Genomic DNA, 13,797 nt, shown 5'->3' on the forward strand with positions numbered 1-13,797 from the left:
GTATTACCTCCGCTAATGGAATTCTTATAACAGCCATAGGATGATGGGGCAGTGGCTAGTGATGCATAGGGTGATGAGGCATTGGCTGTTGCTGAATTGGCCGAGAAGGCATAGCTTGATCAAGCATAGCGTGAAGAGGCATGTCCTGATAAGCCAAGAAATTTTGGAACTCCTCTTGTACCTCCTCCAGAGTATCTCATACTGATGGCTGTGAAAAATAACCATCTTTATCCATGTTTAAGTCTGATATTGATCGAGTATTTGATGAAATATCTCTCTCAACTTGCCACTAATCACTAGTTATTGCAAAGATTTAAAAATCCCTTCTTTTATTTCTCCTTGTGCAGATATGGACATTTTCTGGAAAGAATCAAGAGCAGTTAATGAAGATTTCCAAGTTTCCAAATCCCCTAAGTCAAAGAGGCCACGAAGAGAAGCAGCAAGGAGTTTGGGGAGCAATAGTACGACCGCAGACCGCCTATACGACGCTCCCATGCCATGTGCCACCGCCTTCCCCCTTGTTAAACAGAACAACTTTCGTAAAGGGGCCTATATATGATGGACATCACAACCGCCTGAAAAGATACGCGGAGAAGAAACACCACACATAAATCAGAAGCTACCCTGAGATCCATTTCACCAATCGCATCTGAGGAGATGGGAGTCGTTGCTCCATCGCCATCTTCATCAACATCTCCATCCTCCAACCTCTCTTTAGCCATAGATTCTACTTGTACTCTTGAGTTCGTCACAATTGGTGGCATTGTAAGACTATTTTACATTAATCTTAAGAATTCATTTGCAATGTTTATGATTGTTGATCTTATCATGTGTGAGTAGTCCTCGCATCATCATGTGCATCTAATTCTACATGGGTGTTGTGCTCAATTTTCATTTAAATATGTGTATGATTGTGTATATCTATCTCCTACCTCAATCTAGGACTTGCCAAGTACCCTAGATCGAGATTGTTGATAAAGGTAATGAGGTGAGATTAGTGGTAATATGTTGCTTTTTGCGAAACCCAGTGACATTAGGGGGAGTATGGTGGTAGTTTGAGATCCATTAGGGAATAACGATGATGTCATTAATCTCAATGTTTTGGTTCATGGATCACTTAATCATCTTTCACAACCAACTCGACTGGAGTGAATAGGTTGGACAATAGTCTATAGACAACTAGCTCGACTGGAGTCTATATTACATAATGATGCATCGCCCACAAGAATGTAATCTGAATTGATTTTATTATAATTATGATTATTATTATCTTTTATCCCGTAACATGTATGCAAAGCTGTAGGTAAAACCTTAGCCCTGGCCTATCTCCATTCATTGATTCACAAACCCCAAGTAAAGTTGAAGGACCGGTGAGACGAAAATTTTACAAGTTAACAAGATCTTGCTTGAGTAAACCACCACGGTAGTTGCTTCCCACGGATCGATATAAACCTAGATCTTCTAGGGAAAAAGCAACTATACTACATCCGGTACACCGGATCGAAGGTATCGACCCTCTGCAGATACTGTTGGAGAAGCCATTCACTTGTGCTTGGCAGATCCTCCACGAATTCTAAATCCCTGGTTGCCTCCCTTTGAACACCGTATACCGCTAAATAGCAGAAAGAAGAACAAGTAAGGTACATGATCAAAATCACGAAAAAAGTAATTTGAAAAGCATTATAAGTTCACACAAGATCTGAAACTAAATGGAGCATGCATGATCATTGCCAAAAGTGGATCACAAGTTCATCCTTAACTACTATGGTGTCAACCTACAACCACATCAAAAGTGGGTGTCATCCTAACACCGCCAGTTCACCATCATATGAGGGGTTAGTATTTACCACCTCATTATACTACATGCCATCAGAAGTTTGTAAACCCTAGCTACCAACAAAATATACATCAAGTCATGATCATCATAATCAACATCACATCCATGCATGCCTCCCGAACCCCATGGTAGGAACCAGCCTAGTTGTAGTACTTGCCGAGGAAGGTCCTCAGCCAGAGGATCTTGTGAGTGTCCCTCGTGCCCACAAAGCTAATGCCCGATGAGGTGGCTCAGCGTCGCCATGAGGTGCTCCTCCATGAAACCAACAAAGTCCATCACAGCCTAGTACAGGCCGGGGTTCACGTCAGTGGGCTTGTTCTTCCTAATGTCATGAGCGACGTCCTTGATGGCCTTGGTCTGAAGGAGATATGCCCAAGAGACAATAATAAAAGTGGTTATTATATATCTTTATGTTTATGATAAATGTTTATATGTCATGCTATAATTGTATTAACCGAAACATTAGTACATGTGTGATATGTAAACAACAAAGAGTCCCTAGTATGCCTCTTAACTAGCTTGTTGATTAATGGATGATTAGTTTCATAATCATGAACATTGGATGCTATTAATAACAAGGTTATATCATTGTATGAATGATGTAATGGACACACCCAATTAAGCGTAGCATAAGATCACGTCATTAAGTTATTTGCTATAAGCTTTCGATACATAGTTACCTAGTCCTTATGACCATGAGATCATGTAAATCACTTATACCGGAAAGGTACTTTGATTACACCAAATGCCACTGCGTAAATGGGTGGTTATAAAGGTGGGATTAAGTATCCGGAAAGTATGAGTTGAGGCATATGGATCAACGGTGGGATTTGTCCATCCCGATGACGGATAGATATACTCTGGGCCCTCTCGGTGGAATGTCGTCTAATATCTTGCAAGCATATGAATAAGTTCATAAGAGACCACATACCACGGTACGAGTAAAGAGTACTTGTCAGGAGACGAGGTTGAACAAGGTATAGAGTGATACCGATGATCAAACCTCGGACAAGTAAAATATCGCGTGACAAAGGGAATTGGTATCGTATGTGAATGGTTCATTCGATCACTAAAGTCATTGTTGAATATGTGGGAGCCATTATGGATCTCCAAATCCCGCTATTGGTTATTGGTCGGAGTGAGTACTCAATCATGTCCGCATAGTTCGCGAACCGTAGGGTGACACACTTAAAGTTAGATGTTGAAATGGTAGAACTTGAATATGGAATGGAGTTCGAATATTTGTTCGGAGTCCCGGATGAGATCCCGGACATCACGAGGAGTTCCGGAATGGTCCGGAGAATAAGATTCATATATAGGAAGTCATTTTATGAGATTTAAAATGATCCGGAAGGTTCTATGGAAGGTTCTAGAAGGTTCTAGAAAGTCCGGAAGAAACCACTACGGAAGGCGGAGTCCCAAAGGGACTCCACCTACATGGCCGGCCAACCCTAGAGGGGGAGGAGTCCCAAGTGGACTCCCCCTATGGGGGCCGGCCACCCCCCCACATGGAAGGGGGGAATCCCACCCCAAGTGGGATTCCCACCTTGGGTAGGTTTCCCTATCACATGGAAGGTTTTGGGTTCGGGTCTTATTCGGAGACTTGTAGTCCAACACTTGGGGCTTCCAACTATATAATGAGGGCCAAGGGGAGGGGGGCGGCCACCCCAACAACCACCAAGGTGGCCGCACCCCTTAGTGGCCGGCGCCCCCCTCTCCCCAAACCCTAGCCGCCCCGCTCCTCCACTTCCCGCACGCTTAGCGAAGCTCCGCCGGATTTCTCCACCACCACCGACACCACGCCGTCGTGCTGTCGGATTCAAGAGGAGCTACTACTTCCGCTGCCCGCTGGAACGGGGAGGTGGACGTCGTCTTCATCAACAACCGAACGTGTGACCGAGTACGGAGGTGCTGCCCGTTCGTGGCGCCGTGATCAAGATCTTCTACGCGCTTTTGCAAGCGGCAAGTGAATGTCTACCGCAGCAACAAGAGCCTCATCTTGTAGGCTTTGGAATCTCTTCAAGGGTGAGACTCGATAATCCCCTCGTTGCTACCGTCTTCTAGATTGCATCTTGGCTTGGATTGCGTGTTCGCGGTAGGAAATTTTTTGTTTTCTATGCAACGTTATCCTACAGTGGTATCAGAGCCGTGTCTATGCATAGATGGTTGCACGAGTAGAACACAATGGTTTTGTGGGCATTGATGCTCTCGTTGTCTTTAGTTTGAGTACTTTGCATCTTTGTGGCATAGTGGGATGAAGCGGCTCGGACTAACTTTACATAACCGCATTCATGAGACTTGTTCCTCGTTCGACATGCAACTTGTATTGCATAAGAGGCTTTGCGGGTGTCTGTCTCTCCTACTATAGTGAAGATTCAATTTACTCTTCTATTGACAACATTAGTATCAACGTTGTGGTTCATGTTCGTAGGTAGATTAGATCTCTCTCGAAAACCCTAAACCACGTAAAATATGCAAACCAAATTAGAGACGTCTAACTTGTTTTTGCGGGGTTTGGTGATGTGATATGGCCATAATGTGATGATGAATATGTATGAGATGATCATTATTGTATTGTGGCAACCGGCGGGAGCCTTATGGTTGTCTTTAAATTTCATGTTGAGTAGTATTTCAAAGTAGTTGTAATAGTTGCTACATGGAGGACAATCATGAAGACGGCGCCATTGACCTTGACGCTACGCCGATGATGATGGAGATCATGCCCGAAGAAGATGGAGATTATGTCCGTGCTTTGGAGATGAAGATCAAAGGCGCAAAGACAAAAGGGCCATATCATATCACATATGAACTGCATTTGATGTTAATCCTTTTATGCATCTTATTTTGCTTAGATCGCGACGGTAGCATTATAAGATGATCCCTCACTAAAATCTCAAGATAATAAAGTGTTCATCCTTAGTAGCACCGTTGCCAAGACTTGTCGTTTCGAAGCATCTCGTGATGATCGGGTGTGATAGAATCAACAAGTGCATACAACGGGTGCAAGACAGTTTTGCACATGCGGATACTAAGGTGGCCTTGACGAGCCTAGCATGTACAGACATGGTCTCGGAACATGTGATACCGAAAGGTAGAGCATGAATCATATGGTTGATATGATGAACACTTTGAGTGTTCGCCATTGAAATCACACCTTGTCTCGTGATGATCGGACTTAGGTGCGGTAGATTTGGTTCGTGTGATCACTAAGACAATGCGGGGGATATTGTTTTGAGTGGGAGTTCACCTAGTTTTTAATTATGTTGAATTAAAATTTGAACTCAATTTGTCATAAACTTAGTCTATACTTTTGCAAATATATGTTGTAGAGATGGCGTCCCCAATCAATTTTAACCAGTTCCTAGAGAAAGAAAAACTTAAGAGCAACGGTAGCAACTTCACCGATCTGGTTCCGTCATGTGAGGATCTTCCTCTCGGCGGAAATCTGCAATATGTGCTTGATGCACCGCTAGGTGACCCTCCTGCAGAAACTGAAACCGATGAAGTAAAAGCTGTTTACGCGACTCGGAAAGCTCGGTACTCTCAAGTTCAGTGTGCCATCCTGTGCAGTCTGGAATCCGATCTTCAAAAACGTTTTGAGCACCACGATCCTCATGAGTTGATGAATGAGCTGAAAGCTATATTTGAGACTCATGCGGCCGTGGAATGCTATGAAGCATCAAAACATTTCTTCAGCTGTATGATGGAAGAAGGCAGCTCCGTTAGTGAGCACATGCTCGCCGTGACCGGGCATGCGAAGAAACTCAGTGACTTGGGAATAGTGATTCCTAATAGACTGGGAATTAATCGTGTCCTTCAATCACTGCCACCAAGTTACAAGAACTTTGTGATGAACTACAATATGCAGAACGTGAACAAGGAGTTACCTGAACTCTTTGGCATGCTAAAAGCTGCTGAGATTGAGATCAAGAAAGAGCACCAAGTGTTGATGGTCAACAAGACCACCAATTTCAAGAAACAGGGCAAGTCTAAGGGAAAATTCAAGAAGGGTGGCAAGAAAGCTGCCACGCCTCCTGTGAAACCTAAGAACGGCCCTAAGCACGATGCTTGAGTGCTATTACTGCAAGGAGAAGGGACACTTGGAAGCGTAATTGCTCCAAGTATGCTGGCTGATGCGAAGAGCGGCCTTGTCAAGAAGAAGAAAGAAGGTATATCTGATATACATGTTATAGATGTTTATCTCACTGGTTCTCGTTCTAGTACCTGGGTATTTGATACTGGTTCGGTTGCTCATATTTGTAACTTGAAATAGGAACTAAAGAATAAACGAAGACTACTGAAAGATGAAGTGACCATGCGCGTTGGAAACGGATCCAAAGTCGATGTGATCGCTGTCGGCACACTTCCTCTACATCTACCTTCGGGATTAGTTTTAAGCCTAAATAATTGTTATTTTGTACCCGCGTTGAGCATGAACATTATATCTGGATCTTGTTTAATGCAAGACGGTTATTCATTCAAGTCTGAGAATAATGGTTGTTCTATTTTTATGAATAATATCTTTTATGGTCGAGCACCGAAAAGAATGGCTTATTTACGTTAGATCTCGATAGTAGTGATACGCATATACATAACATTGATGCTAAGCAAATTAAATTGAATGATAATTCTAATTATATGTGGCACTGTCGTCTTGGTCATATTGGAGTGAAACGCATGAAGAAACTCCATACCGATGGATTACTTGAATCACTTGACTTTGAGTCACTTGATAGATGCAAAGCATGTTTAATGGGAAAAATGACTAAGACTCCATTTTACGGTATGATGGAGCGAGCTACCGACTTATTGGAAATCATACATACCGATGTGTGCGGACCAATGAGCGTAGCATCGCGCGGTGGTTATCGTTATGTTCTAACCTTCACGAGATGATCCGAGTAGATATGGGTATATCTATTTCATGAAACATAAATCCGAAACTTTCGAGAAGTTTAAGGAATTCCAAAGTGAAGTAGAAAATCAACGTAACAAGAAGATTAAATTTCTACGATCTGATCGTGGAGGTGAATATCTGAGTTATGAGTTTGGCATGCATTTAAAGAAATGCGGAATACTTTCACAATTGACACCGCCGGGAACACCACAACGAAACGGTGTGTCCGAACGTCGTAATCGAACTCTCTTAGATATGGTTCGTTCTATGATGTCTCTTACTGATTTGCCGTTATCATTTTGGAGTTATGCATTAGAGACAGCCGCATTCACTTTAAATAGAGCACCATCAAAATCCGTAGAAACGACACCTTATGAATTATGGTTTAACAAGAAACCTAAGCTGTCGTTCGTTAAAGTTTGGGGTTGCGAAGCCTATGTAAAGAAGTTAAAACCGGACAAGCTAGAACCCAAAGCGGAGAAATGCGTCTTCATAGGATACCCTAAGGAAACTATAGGGTACACTTTCTATCACAGATCCGAAGGCAAAATCTTTGTTGCTAAGAACGGAACCTTTCTTGAGAAAGAATTTCTCACTAAAGAAGTGACTTGGAAGAAAAGTAGAACTCGATGAGATTGATGAATCTATACTTGTTGATCAGAGTAGCGCGATGACCGGAAGTTGTACTGTACCGCCTACACCGGCAACGAGAGGAAGCTAATGATAATGATCATGAAACTTCGAACGAGGAAACTACTGAACCTCGCGGATCGACAAGGGAACGTGCCACTCCTGATTGGTATGATCCTTGTCTAAATGTCATGATTGTGGATAACAATGATGAGGACCCTGCGACGTATGAAGAAGCGATGATGAGCCCAGATTCCAACAAATGGCAAGAAGCCATGAAATCTGAAATGGGATCCATGTATGATAACAAAGTATGGACTTTGGTAGACTTACCTGATAGCCGAAAGGCTGTCGAGAATAAATGGATCTTCAAGAGAAAAATAGATGCTGATGGTAATATTACTGTCTATAAAGCTCGACTTGTCACAAAGGGTTTCCGACAAATTCAAGGAGTTGACTACGATGAGACTTTCTCACCTGTAGCGAAGCTAAAATCTGTGAGGATTTTGTTCGCAATAGCTGCATTTTTCGATTATGAGATTTGGCAGATGGATGTCAAAACGGCGTTCCTTAATGGAGACATTGAGGAAGAGTTGTATATGGTACAACCCAAAGGTTTTGTCGATCCTAAAAATGCTGACAAAGTATGCAAACTTCAGCGTTCAATCTATGGACTGAAGCAAGCATCAAGAAGTTGGAACCGACGCTTTGATAAGGTGATCAAAGACTTCGGGTTTATACAGTGTCATGGAGAGGCCTGTATTTACAAGAAAGTGAGTGGGAGCTAGCATTCCTGATATTATATGTAGATGACATATTATTGATTGGGAATGATATAGAACTATTAAGCAGTGTAAAAGGTTATTTGAATAATAGTTTTTCAATGAAAGACCTTGGTGAAGCATCATATATATTAGGCATTAAGATTTATAGAGATAGATCAAGACGCCTAATAGGGCTATCATAGAGTACATACTTGGACAAGATTCTAAAGAAGTTTAGAATGGACGAAAGTAAGAAAGGTTTCTTACCTATGTTACCAGGCAAGGTCTTGAGTAAGACTCAAGGACCGGCTACGGCAGAAGAAAGAGAAAGGATGAGTAATATCCCCTATGCCTCGGCGATAGGATCTATCATGTATGCCATGCTATGTACTAGACCGGATATAGCACATGTTGTTAGTTTGACTAGCAGATATCAAAGTGATCCGGGAATGGAACCACTGGACAGCGGTCAAGAATATCCTGAAGTACTTGGAAAAGAACTAAGGATATGTTTCTTTGTTATGGAGGTGACCAAGAGCTCGTTGTAAGCGGTTACACCGATGCAAGTTGGAAAACTGATCACGATGACTCTAAGTCACGATCCGGGTACGTGTTTATATTGAATGGTCTTTGCAGATAGGCTGGGCAAGCTCGAAGCGGTGCACGGTGGCGAAGTCTTCAACGGAATCAGAGTACATAGCGGCTTCGGAGGCTTCATCGAAGCGGTATGGATGAAGAGGTTCATTGTAGAGCTCGGTGTGGTTCCTAGTGCATTGGACCCACTAGTCATTTCTTGTGACAACATGGGTGCCCTCGCCAATGCACAAGAACCAAGGTCACACAAGAGGCTGAAGCATATCAAGCTGCGTTACCACTCGATTCGCGAGTACATCGAAGATGGAGAAGTAAAGATTTGCAAAGTACACCACGATCTGAATGTAGCAGATCCGTTGACTAAAGCTCTCCCTAGGGCAAAGCATGACCAACACCGGAATGCCATGGGTGTTAGGTATATTACAATGTAATCTAGATTATTGACTCTAGTGCGGGTGGGAGGCTGAAGGAGATATGCCCAAGAGGCAATAATAAAAGTGGTTATTATATATCTTTATGTTTATGATAAATGTTTATATGTCATGCTATAATTGTATTAACCGAAACATTAGTACATGTGTGATATGTAAACAACAAAGAGTCCCTAGTATGCCTCTTAACTAGCTTGTTGATTAATGGATGATTAGTTTCATAATCATGAACATTGGATGTTATTAATAACAAGGTTATATCATTGTATGAATGATGTAATGGACACACCCAATTAAGCGTAGCATAAGATCACGTCATTAAGTTATTTGCTATAAGCTTTCGATACATAGTTACCTAGTCCTTATGACCATGAGATCATGTAAATCACTTATACCGGAAAGGTACTTTGATTACACCAAACGCCACTTGCGTAAATGGGTGGTTATAAAGGTTGGATTAAGTATCCGGAAAGTATGAGTTGAGGCATATGGATCAACAGTGGGATTTGTCCATCCCGATGACGGATAGATATACTCTGGGCCCTCTCGGTGGAATGTCGTCTAATGTCTTGCAAGCATATGAATAAGTTCATAAGAGACCACATACCACGGTACGAGTAAAGAGTACTTGTCAGGAGAAGAGGTTGAACAAGGTATAGAGTGATACCGATGATCAAACCTCGAACAAGTAAAATATCGCGTGACAAAGGGAATTGGTATCGTATGTGAATGGTTCATTCGATCACTAAAGTCATCGTTGAATATGTGGGAGCCATTATGGATCTCTAGATCCCGCTATTGGTTATTGGTCGGAGTGAGTACTCAACCATGTCCGCATAGTTCGCGAACCGTAGGGTGACACACTTAAAGTTGGATGTTGAAATGGTAGAACTTGAATATGGAATGGAGTTCGAATATTTGTTCGGAGTCCCGGATGAGATCCCGGACATCACGAGGAGTTCCGGAATGGTCCGGAGAATAAGATTCATATATAGGAAGTCATTTTATGAGATTTAAAATGATCCGGAAGGTTCTATGGAAGGTTCTAGAAGGTTCTAGAAAAGTCCGGAAGAAACCACTACGGAAGGCGGAGTCCCAAAGGGACTCCACCTACATGGCCGGCCAACCCTAGAGGGGGAGGAGTCCCAAGTGGACTCCCCCTATGGGGGCCGGCCACCCCACATGGAAGGGGGAATCCCACCCCAAGTGGGATTCCCACCTTAGGTAGGTTTCCCTATCACATGGAAGGTTTTGGGTTCGGATCTTATTCGGAGACTTGTAGTCCAACACTTGGGGCTTCCACCTATATAATGAGGGCCAAGGGGAGGGGGCCGGCCACCCCAACAACCACCAAGGTGGCCACACCCCTTAGTGGCCGGCGCCCCCCTCTCCCCAAACCCTAGCCGCCCCGCTCCTCCACTTCCCGCACGCTTAGCGAAGCTCCGCCGGATTTCTCCACCGCCACCGACACCACGCTGTCGTGCTGTCGGATTCAAGAGGAGCTACTACTTCCGCTGCCCGCTGGAACGGGGAGGTGGACGTCGTCTTCATCAACAACCGAACGTGTGACCGAGTACGGAGGTGCTACCCGTTCGTGGCGCCGTGATCAAGATCTTCTACGCGCTTTTGCAAGCGGCAAGTGAACGTCTACCGCAGCAACAAGAGCCTCATCGTGTAGGCTTTGGAATCTCTTCAAGGGTGTGACTCGATAATCCCCTCGTTGCTACCGTCTTCTAGATTGCATCTTGGCTTGGATTGCGTGTTCGCGGTAGGAAATTTTTTGTTTTCTATGCAACGTTATCCTACATGGTCATGCTGGTAAAGGCCTGAATCTCGTCGTCACCTAGAGCGTACATCTTCCTCTTGCCATTGCCACCAGGTGGCGATGGAGGATCATCAGGCTGCTTCTCGGGACCATCAAGGACGACAGTGTCCGAGTCTTGGGTGTCAGCATCCTCAGGTGCAACATGAGTACCAAGGGGCTCACCTGACCCCCTAGCATACCTGCCGGTGGCAAGATCATACGAGAAGGTGGTTTGCATCTACACATAGTTGTTGATGGTCTTGTTCAGGAACTCAACGTCCTTCTGGTGTGTCTATGATTGCAACAGAGAGTCTGTTAGACTTGAAGGCATTGTTACTTGTGATGAAGTGAGATCATGGAGGCACTGAGCTAACCACGACATGACCTTGGTAGTTCTCTTGGGATAGGAGGATGGTGTAGGTATCATCATCCCATTGGGCATCGCTTACGTCTCTCAGCTTGCTAATGTGGATCCAACGCACCCTCCACTTCCTCAGGTGGTTGTACACATGAGTTCCAGACACCTTAACGCCACAGTGCTCGAAGAAGGCCTTGGTGCAAGCGTTGAGATGGATCTCCTTGAAACCCTTCTCAGTGCGCACTCCGCGCTTGATGATGGAAGAAATCTTGTTCAGAACAAAGGTGGACATGTAAGGGAGCCATTTCATGGTCCCCTTCATGTGCACCTTCTTCTGGGCGTTGGCAATCTTGGCTTGAACATTGGCAGCAACGACACTCATAAAGCTCTAGATGCTTGGGGCTAAAGATACAAGGGAGCTATCTTGGGTGGAGGGTTTGCTCGTGCCTGGCTCTCATCGACACAGAAGGGATCTCGAATTCTGCAAGAGGGACTAGAGACTGGGTGAAATCATTGCAGAACGAGTCCTACAAACATATGCATATTTTTCGACATGGGGGCAACACCCTAGCCTCGACTACATCAATAGATGCAAACGGCCTTTCATTTATTGAGAAGTACCAATATATCATTCCATTATTACAATGATGGATTAGATAAGGTTGAGACATGTATCAACAATAGAAAAATGAGAAGCATCAAAACACTAAACATTTGTGAGTCTAATAAGATGACAACCCTCCAGTAGTCTGGAAAAAGAATTCCCGAACAACCATCAACAAGCAGTTGCATCCAATAACCACGTACTCCCACTAATCCTCCGGGAGAATATTAGGCACATAGCTGAATCTACTGCACAACCCGTCGAATAACCTGCAAAAAATATATTCCCTTATGTTTATTGAAAAATATCATTTTGGCTTGTCCAAATAGCCCAATACAATGAAACTCCAATGTGTATCCTAGCTTTATCAATTTTATTTACACCATTCAACTAATTACCAAACATATCAGTAATATTATTAGGAGGCGGAATGTTGTAAGCTAAATAAACCATGCGCAAAATAATTTTGCAAAAGGACAAACAAGAAACAAATGCTGAAGAGTTTCATTAGAATCACAAAAGCAACACTTTTGGTATCCATTCCAATTTATTTTAGCCAGATTATCTTTAGTTAACATCACTGTTTATTTAGAAACAGATGCATGTAAACATTGAAGTGGATTTGAGCATAAACATTGCACATAAACCTGGACAGTGAGTATCCAAGATCCAGTTGTACAACTACACGGAAAACTAAAACCAACTATTCCTAGCAGCACAAAATGGTGAACAACCAACTCAACATACTAGGGACAAGATCAAGTTCAACCTAGTTGTTCTACAATCGCAAAAGGGTCAACATCTTACTCATCTATTTCTAGCATGCCATCAATGCAGCCCGCCAAATCACGCACACTACATCCGTTCAAGATCTAGTACAACAGGAACAATGTAGATCTACCTGGAACCCTACTAGGAGAAGTGGTGACTTACCGTCATCACTGCAAGAGGAGGACGGAGCTGGCTGCCTTAGGGAAAGCATGTACTAGTCTTAACACGAACATCACATCCGCCTTCGATTGTTAGTTTTCCTTTTTTACCATGGATTTTATTTTACTAGCAAAACAAAGTTTCTCTCAAAAAAGGAAAATGATATTAATCACCTGGAAGATCAACCCGCCACCAGTCCACCACCCTCTGCCAGTGCGCAGTGGACAAGCGGCCCCCACAGAGACCTCTCCCTCAGCTTGCTACTAAACCCGCCTCCAAGAGCGAGCTCCCCATCCTCGGCCACTACTGCAATATAGAGCACACACTACGTTGTTGGCCTCGCGTTGCTATGACGGCCGGGCCGCATTCGATGTTGAGACAAGGCGCCCCGATGATACTACCGGACGGCACCGCTGCTAGGACAGCCCACCGCCGATGCTACAAGCTCTACTGCAAGTGCCACGAGCTCCAGTAGTCAATGCTAAAACCGGCCGCCGGCTGATGCTACGACCGATCCTCTGCCAGCTGCTACAAGCCCTACTGTCATTGCTGCAAGCGGTGCCGTTGGCGATGCTAAATGTGTATTGCCAGTGCTGAAAGCGGCGGCCACCGATCCTACAAGCCCTACTTGCGAGTTCTACAAGCGGTCGGGGTTAGAGCTTGTTTTCTCCTGTGATGGTCGTGTCTCATGCAAAGCCATGGGGATATGGTATTGGATGCCTATGCTACAAATGAGTTTCCTGTCGGCGGGGCTCATGACCGAAGGAGTTCCGTCGTCTATGTCTAGGGAGCAGCAGTGAGGGTGAGGGTATGGCTGCTACAAGCGGTCGCGAATTCTGGGATGGCCGAGGGGCCTATGTATTTTGCAGGGATGGAGCAGGTCCGAAATTTCAACATGCAGCGGCAGTAGCTATAATGAGGATGAATACTTTTCTGCGGTGGGAGATG

Source organism: Lolium rigidum, chromosome 2, assembly GCF_022539505.1.
Source record: "Lolium rigidum isolate FL_2022 chromosome 2, APGP_CSIRO_Lrig_0.1, whole genome shotgun sequence".
NCBI classification, from domain to species: Eukaryota; Viridiplantae; Streptophyta; class Magnoliopsida; order Poales; family Poaceae; genus Lolium; species Lolium rigidum.